Source organism: Sarcophilus harrisii, chromosome 1, assembly GCF_902635505.1.
Source record: "Sarcophilus harrisii chromosome 1, mSarHar1.11, whole genome shotgun sequence".
Lineage (NCBI taxonomy): Eukaryota > Metazoa > Chordata > Mammalia > Dasyuromorphia > Dasyuridae > Sarcophilus > Sarcophilus harrisii.
This window is the reverse complement of record NC_045426.1, coordinates 229826738-229842126: the sequence shown is the minus strand read 5'-3', so window position 1 is coordinate 229842126 and position 15389 is coordinate 229826738. Positions and strand designations below refer to the sequence as shown.

The 15389-nt window shown below is 36.5% G+C and overlaps 1 long non-coding RNA gene across 1 annotated transcript in view; it reads left to right on the top strand.

The window, feature by feature from the left end:
• Window positions 1-15389, top strand: part of LOC116419203 — a 191228-nt gene that overhangs the window by 156905 nt on the left and 18934 nt on the right. Inside the window, exon 3 of the long non-coding RNA XR_004229452.1 lies at window positions 13812-13879. This is a non-coding gene — a long non-coding RNA (uncharacterized LOC116419203). The remainder of the gene's footprint in view (window positions 1-13811; window positions 13880-15389) is intronic.

Here is a 15389-nt window from a genome sequence, read left to right as displayed (position 1 = left end):
CTGAAATTCTAAATCTCCTTGAAGGAGAGACTCTCCTTGAACCCTGCCTCTGTGGGACCTGCCCCAAGCAACCAAGATAAAGTGGTTTATCTATGTGGGGATAGTTGAGTCCAGAGCTGGAGAATTCCAACCCTGTTGAATTAAAGAAAGACTCATTCAATTCTATTCAATTCCAGCTCAAGCTGCACTGACCAGGACCCACCAAGAGCAACCCCCAGCTTGTAGCCAAGGCTTTTAAAATGAGCCAATTTAGGGCTCAGTCCTTGCAGAGGACCTAACATGCCATGTTATGCCATGCTATGCCAAGGAACCCTCTGCCCGCTGAAATGATATTCTCTTTCAGTGTTACTCTCTTTTATCTCCTTCTCACTTATTTCCCTAACAAGACTTCATACCTCACTGTTGGGATTTCTCTACTAGAAATTTTACTTATCTGTAGGACTTTGCCACAAAGGAATTGTCTTTCTATTCATGCATAGCTGACTTCCTAATGCCAATACTAAACTTCTTTTTATCAGTCTAGCTTTTTGGGTTTGTAAATTCCTTTATGAAGGAGCTCTGTGCCGCTAAAAGGAGGTTCCCCCAACTCCTTGCCAAGTGCTGAATCCTAAGGGGATTTAGGGGAGCCAAACCTCTTCATTTGGTTCCCTGAACCCTGAACCTGCCGCTAACCATCATTTAACTCCCTGACCACCAGGAATCCTAACCTCATCATTTAACTGCCTGACCACCCTAATCCTAATCTCATCACATAAACAGACTAGATAATTCTCCTTTGCTTTCTGGTAAACCCCATCTCCCTGGGGGACTTCTGGAGTAATCCAGACTTACAGATACCCTGCAGCAGAAGTAACTTGGAGTTGCTGGAGAGTTATCCCCTCTTTTCACCAGTCCTCTTCACTCTAAGACCAAAATAATGTTTGTGAATTTAGATTAGTACCCTGGTTTTTAGTTCTTCCTTATTTTTTGTTCAGTCATTTTACAGTCATAGTTAACTCTTTGTGACTTCACGTTGGGGTTTTCTTGGCAAAAATACTGGAATGGTTTTGCCATTTTCTTTTCCAGCTAATTTTACAGATGAGGAGATTGAGGCAAACAGAGTCAAGTGACTTGCCCAGAGAGATATAGCTAAGAAGTGTCTGAGACTGGATTTGAATTCAGGAAGATGAAACTTCCTGACTTCAGGCCCAGAACTCTATCCACTGTGTCATCTAGCTGTCTCCTTCTTCCTAAAGCAGGGGAAGCATTTGGGTCCATAGAGAGTTAACATGTTCCTCAAACCTTCACCATCCATAGAACTCACAGTGTCTATAATGCTCTGCCACTTCTGTTTTCCTGCTAGCAAAATGCAGTCCTCCAGCTTGAATTTTGGCCATTCTCCACTGCCTTTTTTTTTTTTTTTTTTTTTTTTTTTTTGAGTCTAGGATGAGGCCTTTTGGGTTCCCTGGAAGGGCCTTCCAAATGTGCCAGCTTCCTCCATAGTGTCTGAATATCGAATCCCTCTCTTTTGTGCACTCTGTAACTCCCATTCTATTCCCAGTCCTCCTATTTAAAGGCCAAGTTCAGGAATGGAGCCCAGGTGTATGAACTGGTCGTAAATCAATTATCTTTAATGTAGTGTTAGGACTAGAGAGTCTTGTCAAATAGTTAAACTTGTCAAGGGAATTTAATACCCTTGGGAGGGAATCAGAGAGAATTCAACACTTTCTTCCTGGGCATCACTTCTACAATAATTAATATTTATATAAGCAATTTGCCTGTATTATCTTGTTTGATTCTCACAACTTTATGAAATAAGCACTTCAGGTGTTATTATCCCCATTTTACAGATGACGAGAGATTAAGTAATTTGCCCATTATTAAATATTTAGCAAGTATTAGAAGAAGATTCTTAGAATCATAGAGTTATAACTAGAACTGAAGCAAGTAGAGGTTAAATAATTTGCCCAGAGCCACATAGGTAGTGAGAGAGTCAGAATTTGAACCCAAATTCTTTGATTCTAAATTCATCAGTTTTCCTTCCTTTAATTCAAAGTCCCTTCTAAATTGAAAACCAGAATTCTTTTCATTATACCATTCTGCCTTTAATCAGTTCCTTTTCTTAAAAAAAAAAAAAAAACAAAAAACAAAATAAAAAGCACCTTACCTTTAAAAAATAGAAAAAAAATTCTACATTTGGGCAAAAATATATACAAGAATTTTACAAATGATATTATGGGACCATTAACATTCGTGTCCAGCAGGAATAAAATATTGGTAAGGGAAAAAAATTTGTAAAGGCAAAAAAAAAGGAGAACTTTGGAAAACTAAGTTGCTAAGTTGCCTTTTCCTTCCTTCCTTCCTTCCTTCCTTCCTTCCTTCCTTCCTTCCTTCCTTCCTTCCTTCCTTCCTTCCTTCCTTCCTTCCTTCCTTCCTTCCTTCCTTCCTTCCTTTTTCTCCTTTGTTTTACAATCTGGAAAAAAAAAACCATAGAGAATTCTGGGAGATATTTAAATTCTCTCCTAATATATGCTGATTGTGGCAATTATAAGGATTGGAACAACAGGGAACAAGATTTGGGAAAGGAACAAACATAAAATCATCTCAGAAATAATCTCTAAACTTCTGACAGACTTGGAAGTCTAGCTTTATTTGGTTATTCCCACTCAGATGCTTGTCAGTGGAACGAAGGTTGTTAGACTTGCAATCATTTTTACAAGTGTATGAAAATTTTTTTCTAGAGGAAACCAGAAAACAAAGAAGACTGCAAATAAACAAACATAATGTGACCATTTGAATAAGTACAATATGCTTTTCGTTAAAGGACCCTTTTTTAATAAGGCATATGCAATTGAATGAAGTGACTCATATTATAAATATATTAGAACTTCCATGAATTTTTGAACAAAGTTCTAATAGGCAAGCATATTTATTTTTTAGTGTTAAAATGATGCTGATTTTGAGTAAATGCAGGGTATTATTTTTATGAGGTTTCATTTTGTTTTATGAGGAACATTTGACTTAGAAGGGAAAGTGGATGACAAAAAGAGAGAATGCTTAATGTCTGGCCTATTTTCTTTCTCTGCTGGTGTCCATAAACTTTAAAGATGTCCCTGGGTAATTCAATAATGAGGATTATGCAAACAAAGCCAATCCTGGGTGATGCTGAACAGGGAGGATAGATGAAGTAAAACTAATCTAAAGATCTTAATTTATCTAATTGTTTCCACCTCTGCTCTCATCAAAACTTTTATCAGAGTTATAAATGGAGAAGTTAGCTAGTTTGAACTAGGAAGAATAGAATGCATAACAGTTAAAAGCCTTACATCTGAGTCTTAGCTTTGCAATTTAGTAGCTGTGTGATTATTAATAGTTATGAAAATATATAAAACTAAAGTATATTCAAGAATTAGAGAGTTATGGTAACTTGAGAAGAAGAAAATGGTTGTAGGAAGTGATCCAGAGAGTGACTTTCTCATGAGTCCCCACTGGAGAGCCCTCTCTACATTAACAAATTAGCCACTAATAACTAATTTAATCAAAACCGTTAATGAAAATGCAAAGTAAACACATCATTACATAGTCTTATGTATGTAAACCCCACTTATACTCTCTAATCAATGCAAATAATGTTTGTGTGAAAGGACCTTCTTTTATGGTCATTTAGGATCATCTTTTAGACACATCTAAAATTCCAAGGTAATAAAACAAATGTATAGGGAACATATGTGACTAATGTAACACAGTTCTGGATCTAGAGAATTCAGTGTATTCTTTTTTTCAACAGAAAATTCTCTGATGACCAGACCTTTGTCTGGACCAATATTTGCATTATTATCCTGAGCTATACTGTGATATGCTTGACTAATACACACCAAATCAACAAGTATTTACTTAATGCTTACTATATTCCAGTCACTGTGCTAAGCACTAGAGATAAAAAGAAAGGAAAAACTTGTTGATCTAGGAGCTTTAGGATTCTAAGGGTCTGGTGGACAACATGTAAACACTATGTACAAACAAAATATATTCAGGGTGAGTTGCAGGTAATTTTAGACAGAAGGCACTATCATTATTGATGGATATCAGGAAAGGCTACTTTCAGAAGGTACAATTTTAGTTGCAACTTAAAGAGAGCTAGAGAAGTCAGGAGGCAGAGGTAAAGAGAGAAACCATTTTGGACATCAGGGACAGCCAGTGAAGATGCACAGAGATTGGAAAGTGTCTTTGTATAGGTGGTAGGGAGTAAAATGTAAAAATTGTATGAAAACTGCAAAAGTAGAAAGTGAACAGGTTGAATAGGACATCAAAAGTCAAAAAGAAGATTTTATATTTGGTCCTAGAAATAATAGGTAGCCACTATAGTTTACTAAGCATGAGACTGACATGATCAGATTGGCACTTTAGAAATATAATTTTGGCAGTTGAGGTAGTATTGGAGTGTGAATTCAGGCAGGAAAAAGAACCAGAAGGCTAGCGCAATAATCTAGGTATGAGATGTTTAGGGTCTACACCAGGATGGTGGAAGTGTTAGAGGAAAGAAGGGGTACATATTCCAGAGATATTGCAATGGTAGAATCACAAGAACTTGGCAACAGATTGCATTGTGATGAGGAGAGGGAGGAGGAGTCAAGGATAACATCTAAATAGTGATCCTAAATGACTAGGACAATAGCAGTACCCTTGGCAATAATAGGGAAGTTTGGAAGAGGGGAGGCTTTAAGGGGAAATATACTAAGTTCAGCTTTGAACATGTTGAGTTTAAAATATCTATGGAACATCCAGTCAAGCTATTCAATAGGCAGTTGGAGATCAGGAGAGAGATTAAGGATGGATAACTAGATCTGAAAAACATTTACATAGGGATGATAATTGAATCCACTGAATTGATGAAATCACTAAGTAAAATAGTATAGAGGGAAAACAAAAAAGAGCTGAGTGGTACCCGTGTGTCTTTCATGACTTCATTTTTAAATTTACTAACATAGGAGTCAAAAAACTTTTCTTCCTTAAGAGGAGAAAAATAAATGAAAGATTACATATAAAAAACAAATTTTTGAATTTGGGATTATTTCCATAGTAAGAGATGTATAACCCATTCATCTCTCCAACTTTCTAAATTAGAAACAGAGAACATACAGCTTTTTTTTTCAGTAAGTATAACAAATATGGAACTGAAACCTAGTTATTATTTGTTTAACTGCTCCAACTTTGATATTAACAGAGAAATTCTTCTCTGGACTGAATAAACAATGGCCAGAACTATAACATCCTGAAGCATACAATCCAGGTCAAAAGCAGAACCTCTGGACTCAGTTCCTGAAAGTATCTATTCTTTAATTTCTTTGCCTCTTCCTATTTAGACTCTCATGATAATAATAATTCTTCCACTCCAACATTTCCAAGATGGGCTTTCTGCTTCTATGTCCTTAATTAGTAATTCTTGGGCTATATTATTCCTTATATTATTAAAATGAGACTTGCCTTTTACCATCTTCTTCCAGCTTTTTCTTTTCCAAATATGCTTTTATCTTTTTATTTGTATATTCATAATATTTCTATTTTAAATTATTTGTTCAAAATCCTCCAGTATCAGTCTCCTTAGTATAGAACCACTCACTTAAAAAAATAGATGTCAAGGATGGACAGAAGCAGCTACACCCAAAGAAAGAACACTAGGAAATGAATGTAAACTGCTTGCATTTTTGTTCTTCTTCTTGGGTTATTTATATCTTCTAAATCCAATTCTCCCTGAGCAACAAGAGAACTGTTCGGTTCTGCACACATATATTGTATCCAAGATCTACTGTAACCTATATAACATGTATAGGACTGCTTGCCATCTGGGGGAGGGGGTGGAGGAAGGGAGGGGAAAAATTGGAACACAAGTGAGTGCAAGGGATAATGTTGTAAAAAATTACCCTGGCATGGGTTCTGCCAATAAAAAATTATTTAAAAAAATAGATGTTCTCCTGCAAAAAGGCATTTAAATTATTTTTGTAAACTGAGTTCTACCAATGTAATACATGATAGGGGGCACTGGGATAATGAGTAGGAGTCTAGCCCTCCCTCTTTCTGGCCCTTATCTTTACCTCAGAGATATCATTCTTTCCTAACTCCTCCCCTTAGGAATGAATTTTTCTCTAGTCAATCTCTGCTTCTTGGAGAATGGTTTTACTTCTCAATATGTCATAGGGAAGAGGAAATAAGGTGATAAGCTTAATACTGCTAGCTGTAACTTACTTCATAATTCCAACCTCACTTTCTACACACCTCAAACTGCTGACTCATTTGTGTCTAGAGCTGATCTGGACCCACTTTATCTTTTTTACCCTTGGGATGCTATAAAAATATGTTCAATTGAAGACTGCCTCTCCCCCTTCCTTTCCCTCTCCCTCTCCCTCTCCCTCTCTCTCTCCTTCTCCCTCTCCCTCTGCCTCTCCCTCATCTTTCCTCTCTTTTTCTCTCTTTGTCTCTCTGTTCTGTATCTTGTCTCTCCTATTTATATGAAAAAAAATCTCTTTTCTTTTCTGTGTGGTTTATCACTGAGAGCTTTTTTTTTCCAGGATAAATGAGGTAAGCACTTAAGTTGGCAATGAAAAAGTTAATCATTTTATTTTTCAGAAATAATAAAAAAAGAAAAGCAAAACAAAGTCTAAAGCAACAGGGACTGGGAAACAGAGCTCATTTCTCTCCCTAGAAGAAATAAGGATGGGAGCAAATTGTAGGATTGAAAAGTTCAACTCGAATCATTTCTGTTCTTAGCAACAAGATATATAATAATTCCCTACCAGTTTTGCATGATTTCTGCAAAAGCTTGGTTAGAGTCTTTGTCTTAGCATTTTGTCATTTGCTCCCCTGCCTGTGGTGGCAGCTGGGACACAGCTGCAAAATGAGATCCTTAGTCTGTTTGTGCCCAATCTCCAGTGAAGCTGGTAAAGCAGTGGGTTTGCTTCTGCCCTTAGGAATGATAGATCCTTGGTTTCCTACTGGATCCTGTTGTGTTTGCCTTCCAGGTCCACTCTCTCTGGTCTCAAGACCTTTTCTCTTTTCCCTTCCTTTGGGAGAGAGGCTATTATTTCTATCATAGTCTTGTGGCTGGTAAGGTTCAAGGGCATAAATATGAAGGAATTCAATTATTCCAGCAGATATGCGTCTCCTTGAATGCCTGGCTACAGTCATATATTAAATGCGCTAGGGGATCTTTCTAATAGAGTTCTGTAATGAATCTTTTTATGTGGCAAGACTCTTTTACTCTAAAACTACCCTAACTTTTGAGTGCTTTAAATATTTGGATTATTGCCTCTTGGCTTTCCTAAAAGTGAGACACATATACTCTCATTTCATCACACCTTCTATTTGCATTTCATTCTTCACCTTCTCTAAGCTCAAGATTCATTTTCTTTTCTCCATTCAAAGGAAGTTTTTCTTGCCTGAGTTCTAATACCATTTACTAATTTCTGGTAGTGTGTAATATGCTTGTAGACAAGGATTTTATTTTAATCTTTCTATTCCTAGAACCAAAGCACAGTACCTTCCACATGTTAGATATTAGATTCAAATGGCAAGATTTGATGAAAAATTAAAAGTAACAACTTGAATTATGTCACACACATGCATGTCTATGTGTATATGTATGTAAATGCATATGTACACCCATGTATATGTGTACAGTGTGCACACATAAAATATATTATGTATATATATATATATATATATATATATATATACACACACATATTTAGGTGTAGTGCCTTGAAATACCTTCAGCTTCAAGATTTTCCCTATTTTAGCTCCACATACTAGAATATGATTCTTGAGATGGAATGGAAAGATTCTTGAACTTCTATTTAGAAGATACCTGAATTTGAAGCCCTCCTTGACATTTGCAACCATGAAGACCATGGACAAGTCCTTACTTTGTGTGTGTGTGTGTGTGTGTGTGTGTGTAGGATAGTGGTGGTAGGGAGTTGTTAAGGAAATCTCAGATTAATGTATTCCTTTCTAATCTATTGCTAAAATTACAGAATAAAAAAGGTGAGGTAACAGGGAGAATGATATATTATTATCTTAATTGAAGGTCAAAGAAATATCCTTACTTTGTTACTTTTTGTGACTAGCAAACAAATTTTTCGATCAACAAATAGAATAGAGGAATTAAATAATGGCCAGAAAAAATTGAGATAAAAATTTTAAAATGGCTAAGCAAATCTAGTTCTTTGAAAAGCAAGACCCAGTCTCTAAGGCAAAGGTCCTTAATCATGTTGTGTCATGGACTCTTGTACAGTCTGGTACAGCTGCCTTTAGCATGGACTCTTTCTTAGAATAACATTTTTAAACACATAAAATATAATACATAAGATCGTGATGGAAAATAATTATTTTGAAAAGGAGTTATCAAAATTAAAAAAAAAAAGTTAATGGATCCCAGGTTAAGAAGTCCTGTTTTACTATGAGTGTAGATTGAAGCATACTTTTTAAATTTTATTTTTCTTGTGTGTGTGTGTTTTGAAATATGGCTAATATGGAAATATGTTTTTCATGACTTCACATGTATAATTGATATCATATTGCTTGTCTTCTCAAGGGGTGGAGAAGAAGAGGGTAGGAAAGAACTTGGAAATCAAAAATTTAAAAAAGTAAATATTAAAAATTTCTAAAAGTATAAATGGGTAATATTTGATAAAATACATTTTAAAAATGAACTCTTATTATAAGGAGTGAATCAAGGCAGGAAACCTTATGAGCATGGTCTCTGCTAAGTGAGAAGACTGCCAGCTCTGAAGGAAGAATCCATCCCTGAAACAAAAAAAAAATTGTCTCTTCATCTGAAACAGAAGAAGATGGCATTTTTTCTCCCCTCCCCACTCTTTACTGGCAATAGCACTGTGCAGCAGATGCTGTATCCAGCAAGGAGGAAGCCCAGTAAATCAAGACACAGAACTGGAAGAGCTTTGAGAATGGAAAGAGAATTGGGAGTTTATCTTTGGGAAAAGAACAAACCCAGAGATCTCAACAGAGAAATTTGTCCAGAAGAAAAGCTATGATGCAACAACAACAACAAAAAAAAACCCTCACATTTGGCCTTGCCTTTCTGGAAGTGAAAATTATCTGGATTGTCTGTGTTAACTGTGTGAGTGTCTTTCTCTTAGTATACTCTATGGGTGTACCAACTCATCACACTAATACTGTGTATAGTTATGGGAGGAAATGCAAAGTGAAAGAGACAAATGTTTTTTTATTTTTATTTTTAATTTAATAGTCTTTTATTTACAGGATATATACATGGGTAACTTTACAGCATTAACAATTGCCAAACCTCTTGTTCCAATTTTTCACCTCTTACCCCCCCACCCCCTCCCCTAGATGTCAGGATGACCAGTAGATGTTAAATATATTAAAATATAACTTAGATACACAATAAGTACATGACCAAAACGTTATTTTGCTGTACAAAAAGAATCAGACTCTGAAATATTGTACAATTAGCTTGTGAAGGAAATCAAAAATGCAGGTGTGCATAAATATAGGGATTGGGAATTCAATGTAATGGTTTTTAGTCATCTCCCAGAGTTCTTTTTCTGGGTATAGCTAGTTCAGTTCATTACTGCTCCATTAGAAATGATTTGGTTGATCTCGTTGCTGAGGATGGCCTGATCCATCAGAACTGGTCATCATCTAGTATTGTTGTTGAAGTATATAATGATCTCCTGGTCCTGCTCATTTCACTCAGCATCAGTTCGTGTAAGTCTCTCCAGGCCTTTCTGAAATCATCCTGTTGGTCATTTCTTACAGAACAGTAATATTCCATAATTTTCATATACCACAATTTATTCAGCCATTCTCCAACTGATGGACATCCATTCAGTTTCCAGTTTTTAGCCACTACAAAAAGGGCTGCCACAAACATTCGTGCACATACAGGTCCCTTTCCCTTCTTTATAATCTCTTTGGGATATAATCCCAGTAGTAACACTGCTGGATCAAAGGGTACGCACAGTTTGATAACTTTTTGAGCATAGTTCCAAACTACTCTCCAAAATGGTTGGATTCGTTCACAACTCCACCAACAATGCACCAATGTCCCAGTTTTCCCGCATCCCCTCCAACAATCATCATTATTTTTTCCTGTCATCTTAGCCAATCTGACAGGTGTGTAGTGGTATCTTAGAGAGACAAATGTTTGATAGCTTCTGTTCTTATGTTAGAAATACTTTGGCTTTGAGCTAAATTGTGTCATCTGACTATTAAAGTAAATGCCCCACCGGGGACTTATGAACTACAGTTTTAATAGTGTAGACCCACAAACCTGTATTGAACCTGAGGTATATGGTTCCCTCGACCTAAGAATATAGGTTAAGGATGAGAATAGCCCTGGATGACATGTAAAATAAGAATAATAATGTCTGCACAGCTAACCTCACAGAGTCATTGTGAGAATCCAATGAGATAATATGTGAAAAAACACTAAAGTGAATAGTTTTTTAGTCCTTATGTTTTCCAAAAAAACCTCCAAAACAAATGATCTCTAGTAAACCTTATTAGCTGGTCTGCTTAGCTTCCAGTTTGCAGTTTCATCTGGAGAGTAATTCTGGTCCATGTTTAGGTCTCCTTGATATATTTGGCTCCCTAACTGTTCTTCCTCACTTCCCACTCAAAAGAACATATGAGAAAAACATCAAAGAAAGAACAGAATGGATATATCCTTCCCTCAACAACTTTTCTTCCAAAGAGCAATCAATAATGACCAAGAAGATGGCGTTTTGCATTTTTTTGTTTCTTTCTGTATAAAGGAGATAAAACAGAATTATCTTCTAGATATTCCTTCTGCAATTGTAGTATAGAGAATTCCTAATTACACCTGATACCTTCAGAGACAGCAGGAAAGATCTATGTTTTAGATTTGGAGTTTGGAGAAGAGCTCAGTACACTAATTTTACATAATCTTGAGAGTGGAAGCAAGGCTTAGGTTGGCAGCAGGGGAAGAGAGGGGAAAGAATTATAAAGGGGAAGCTGACCATAGTCTGCTACAGTTTTATATCAACTGCAGCTGTTCTTCTCTATTCAGCATCCTGGAAGAATAAAATATCCCAAACACAAACAACAAAAAAACAGAAGGATGCCAGAGTGCTTGAAAGGCCCTTCATCCTTGGAAAACGAAAGTCCTGCCATTCTAGAACTGAATTGTCAAAGTATTTAAAACTTCCAGTTGAATGGGCACTCAAGGATCCTTGCAATGTGGAGATAAGGGGTTCTCAAGTCCAAGTTGGCACATTTATCTCCAAGTACCATTTTGCAGCATTGTAAAAGCCTGGCAGTTTCTAACCTTTCGAAACTGGTGGGAAAGCAATGAAAATGACCATTGTCCCTTCTCGCCTTTCTTGACAGAATTGTTAAAGATCAGGGCCAAGGGCTCCTGCAAAGCCAAGAAAGTTACAGAATTGCAGTTGCTGGAACCACCTGATTCCAGTGATGTGATTTCCCCTTACACCTCCAAAATGCTCCATATTTTGAAGGACAAAATCCTATGGAGACGAAGGGGGAAGGTAAATTTAGTCTTAGAAAGCATGGGGAGCAGCAGGTAACTTGAAGTTATCATTTATTTCCAACATACACCTTTTCTGTACTTCTCACATTTCTGCAATAATCAGGAGTTAATTATTCCTACTCTTCCCCTCCCCCAGCCCCTAGCTCTAAAAGATCTGGCTGGAAATCAAGTCCAGTATGAAACACCTGCTTTCTGCTGCTGAAGGAGGGGGTGGTGGTGGTGGTTTACAATGCACCACATGCCAGTTGCTTGTGTAGAGAGAAAAGAGGCTCATTAAAGAAAAGCCTGACATTATTAAGAAGTGAATAAAGTACTGCCTGTTGCATATACACTCACACACACATACACTGTTCTAAAGCACTATTTCTTCACCTTCCTCTGGCTCTAAAATTCTGCACTGATGTTAATGAACCTTGTCACAGGCCAGCTCCCAGTTTGAAATGGAGAGTGCTCACACACTCCGCTTAGTCTGCAAGTTCTGGGTCAGTTTGTACTCCTATTCTTTGTATTCCTTGTATCCCCTTCCTCCAAGAACTCTCTTCCCTTAAGGAGATCTCAAGATTGTCAGAATTTAGCCAAAAAAATATAGCATCTCCCATCTCCAAAATTCTCGAACCACTTTGTGTAGGTAGGCTCTTCAGAGAGATTGAGAATTGAGAGAGTCTGTTGAAAGCAATTGAACTTGGAATCAGGAAGATCTGGCTTTGAAATTTTTTTTCAGATATTTGTAGTGTGGAAGAGAAGAGAGGGGAAGAGAAAAAAGGAAGAGAAAAGCAGAAGAGAAGAGAAAAGAAGGGAAGGAAGAAAAAGAGCAGAGTTAGAGAAGAGTTAACAGTTAATCACTATATAACTTAGTTCCCTCATCCATGAAAAGATGGGCTTGGATTTTGAAATCACCCTTAAACAATGCATGTGGACACGAGTGAATTTTCTATAGTATTTTTATATCACCAAGCTATCTTTCAAGGATGTCTGGTTTCTTATCCAAAAAAGTCTAGTTTGATATTTCTGTCCTTGCAGATGCAACTATACTCAAACAATGACAGTTTTCTTAGTACATAGGAGGGAAGGAGAAAGTTGTAAGTAACTCACATTCTCAATTTCCATCCAATCCAATCCTATTTTCTTTCATCTATGGTGCTAGTCTTTCTTTTTTCTGTAAAACTGCAAAAAGTCTTGTTGACCTCGTAAAGGGGGTCTTAGCTTTGCTTGGGAAGCTGAGATCTTTTTTATTGGTAAATTATGCTTTACTAACAAATGGATCATACTAGGAACTTTGTGCCTCAGTTTACCTTTATTTTTTAATTGTTACAGCTTGATAGGATCTAAAGTCTATTGCAGCTCTAAATTTATGACATTGTATACTCAGTCTCACTAATTGCAATTCAGCTGGAATCATATGTTTATTCCTTATTTCTCAATCTCCCTTTTTAAAAAAAAAATTTCCAAATGAAAGATTGCAAATGGGGAGATTCCAGTCCCTCTGAAGATCCATATTCCATGGCCTGGAATATACCTTCAAATTGCTTTTTCCACCCAATCCACTGACTCATATTCACTGAATTTGCAGATAGTTGCATAGTTAACTAATCACCATGTATTTCTAGAGAGGGAGTTAGATGACTAGTGGAGAGAGAGTGATAAGCCTGGAATCAGGCAGATTTGAATTTAAATGTAACTTCAGAAATCTACTAGTTTTGTTACTCTGGGCAACTAACTTAACCTCCATTTGCCTCAGTTTCCTTATCTATAAAATGGAGATAATAATAGCACCTACTTATAAAAGTTATTATGAGAATCAAATGAGACAATATTTGTAAAGTGCTTAGAACAGTATCTAGTACATTTTTTGGTGGTTGTTCAGTTGCTCCAGTCATGTCTGACTCTTTATGACACCTTTTGGACTATTCTTTTGGCAAAATTGGGGGGGGGGTTCGTCATTTCCTTCTCCAGCTCATTTTACAGATGAGAAAACTGGGGCAAACAGGGTTAAATGACTTGCCCAGGGTCACAAAGCTATTAAACATCTGAGGCCAAATTTGAACTTAGAAAGATGAGTCTTCTTGACTTCAAGTCTGACCCTCTATCTGCTGTACCATTTAGCTGCCTGTCAGGTATAGAATAAGTGCTATATAAATACTTATATTTCTTTCCTTTCCCTTCTCTCTAATTCACATCATGAATCACTAGAAGGACAATTCTAACACTCCATAGGATAGTAGATTTATAATTCAGAGTACCTCAGAAATCATCCTACTTAACCCCTATTTATTTTTCATTTCAGATATACAGCCTCTTGTATATGAGCAATTTGGTTGCTGAAAAGGTTTGGGAAATGAACTTTTGAATTGGGTAAGAAAATGAACTTTTGTGTTTTTTTTTTAAATTCACTTGGGAAGGATGTAAAATTAACTGTGAAAAAAGGCAGGAAAAGAACTTTTGTGTGAAGAAAACAGATGAAATCCATGTGTAAAAACATACAGTTTTCAGATAAAACATTGGAGAGACAGAGAACATTATGAAGATTAAATAGATGACTGAGAGGACCTCTTTGAGGACAGAAAAATGAGGCTACAGAGTACTTTTGTCTCTGGGATCATTTGCATGCATTTGTTTTTAAGAGATAAAGAGGTTTAAAAAAATCACAAAATGGTATATCAAATAACTAATGACTATAGGGTGATTAAAAATAATGACTGTTTCATAATTAATAGAAAGGTAGATTTTGTGAATTTTATTTCTTAAGGGGGAAAGAAATCACTGAGCTTTGAGAGACTCTGATCTGACCTTTGAGAATGCCAACAGGCGTGGACAGAGTTGGATGGAGAAGGCAGGAGTCAGTGTAAGAGGGATGCTTCAGCTGTAGCATTGGAAGTTGTTGATTGGTTGGGGACAGGTGTAAGTTCATGGAAAGAGAGAGAAATTCTGCTTATTGTTCTCCAGTATCATCTACAGATTGAAGGAGATAATACCTTTCAGAGGTGCTGTTTTTTTTTTTTCTATTGCTACTGTTATTTTGACAGGGAGAAACAAAGCTGGAAAAAGGAAATTCTGTGTCTTGTTTTGCTTTTAGAAGTTGACTGAACAAAGCAGGGTCAAATTAAATGAAGAGCTGGATTTGGATTGCCCAGGGAATCAGCCCAAGGAATTTGCTATGAGTTCTGTTTACTTAAAAAAAACAAAATAAAACAAAATAACTCTTAAGAACTGAATGGATAAAGTTGTGTCCTGTTAAATGGTTGATTCACAACCATTGTGAATTAGACTTGGGAAGAACACCTAGAACACCTAGAAATCCAATATGATGAACTTGGCAATTCTCTGGTTTCAGGGAATTTTTAACTATAATATATAAATATTATATATATGTACACATATAAATATAAAAAGGGTGCTTCAGCACCCTTTAAAGAGTAATTTTGATTTAGAAGAATGCATCACTGTTTCATTGAATTTAGAGTAAAATGGAAAAATTTACTCAGCAGGAGAATGGTGAGGATCATAAAAAAAAAGAAGTGAAGAAAGAAGTGATATAAATTATTTATGAAATAATTGAACACATTTAAGGACTGCTCTTCAGAACTGTGAGTTGTCCCAAACAACTGGGGACATTCATTCATGTGTCTTCCTCCTAGGAGAATGTTCTGACGTTCCAGGAAATTTACCTTCCTAACTGAATAGAAAGTACCTCTGAGTTCTCTTCTCTTTGGTAAATAGCTCCTAGTTCTTAAAGTCTATATCAGAGCAGGGGCTGGGTTGCCTCAGGGGATTGTGGTATGACCCCATATGGCAGTGGTTTTCAAAGTATGGTCTAGAGAATCCTGGGGATCTCTGAAACCCTTTTAGAGGGTCTACAAATTCA